Here is a 1198-nt window from a genome sequence, read left to right as displayed (position 1 = left end):
TTTCTTAACGCAACTTGAAAGATTTTTGTACGTTTTAAATTTTAAGTGTCGACGGGTTTTTCTGGACCGATGGATATTTTGTACTGCTGCAGTTTTTAAGATTCGAGCGCAGTTTGAAATGCAACTTTTAAGGTTTTCACTTCGTCCGATTCACTTCTACTGTACACAATGTACATAAATAATTATTTACTGCGATGGGCGCGCGGTCAGGTGGACTTACAGTTTTCTTGCTGTTCTTCAGCTCGCCCATCAAGTACGCTATGTACAGCGCCACACATATTATTATGTAACCGCCAAAAGTCACATCCGCGAACAGAGACCCGGCTCCGTTCCTGGTGATGTTGTTCAGCAAAGGCCATTCCCTGGACGACTTCTCGAAGAAATAAAACAGTCTGGTGGCTTCTGCGTCCGACCATCTCTTATAGAGCAGACAGCTCAGACACAAAATCTGCAACAACGACAAAAATCATGGTGATGTACAAAAGAGATGGGCCTGATATTGATGACGACAAAATATTATATTCTTCTCGTGTGAAAACCGCATACCCGTACAGGTAATCACGGCTAATCGGTGGAATTTTTGAGTTTTTTTTTCTCTTAAAGCTTTATTTTTTTTTATTACAGGCACATTGTGCTGTGCGTGTCTCACTCGTTAAACACGATCAGCATATATGTATTGGCAAGCCTGGACGTAAACGAGTTTAAAAGTTTTTCGTCTTGTTAATTTTAACTTAAGAGTATTAACTTGAATTTTTTTAATTTAATTTTCGTTACTTAATTATTTTTACCTAAACTGATTTTTACAAACTTCGTAAATAACGAGTTGCTTTTAATCAAAACATACAAGTTACGTCATTCGTTTGTAAATAACTAGACTATAAATATAATACAATTATTATTTTGAACCACATCATGTGCCTGTTTATGTACCTATTGAAAAAAAAATATATATAACTTAACGTATTAAGTTAATAAGCTAATAGTTAAAAAAAAATTAGGATAACTACTGACTTTAACTAAAACTTTTCTAAATGTTCTTTGTCAACTGAACTCAACTCGGTTAGAAGATATCATTGACTTGCCCACGCTTTGGTATTGGTACAATATTTTCGGTCGCTTTAAGTCAGACTTGTATCGTTTACTTTTCAAAGGTATACCTGTGTTATATACATATTATATGAATCACGAGTGACCCGGT

General features: G+C 35.3%; 1 long non-coding RNA gene across 1 annotated transcript; it reads right to left on the bottom strand.

Annotated features, from left to right (window-relative positions):
• Positions 1–219: 219 nt before the first annotated feature.
• LOC111033767 lies at positions 220–1182 on the bottom strand. Its single transcript, XR_002604465.1, has 2 exons — positions 1012–1182; positions 220–448 (listed from the first exon to the last, which is right to left on the bottom strand). It is a non-coding gene; the product is annotated as an uncharacterized LOC111033767 (long non-coding RNA).
• Positions 1183–1198: the final 16 nt, after the last annotated feature.

This window comes from Myzus persicae, unplaced genomic scaffold (genome assembly GCF_001856785.1).
Source record: "Myzus persicae strain clone G006 unplaced genomic scaffold, MPER_G0061.0, whole genome shotgun sequence".
Classification (NCBI taxonomy): Eukaryota; Metazoa; Arthropoda; class Insecta; order Hemiptera; family Aphididae; genus Myzus; species Myzus persicae.
Note: the sequence above shows the minus strand (reverse complement) of the source record. Positions and strands in the feature narration are given on the sequence as shown.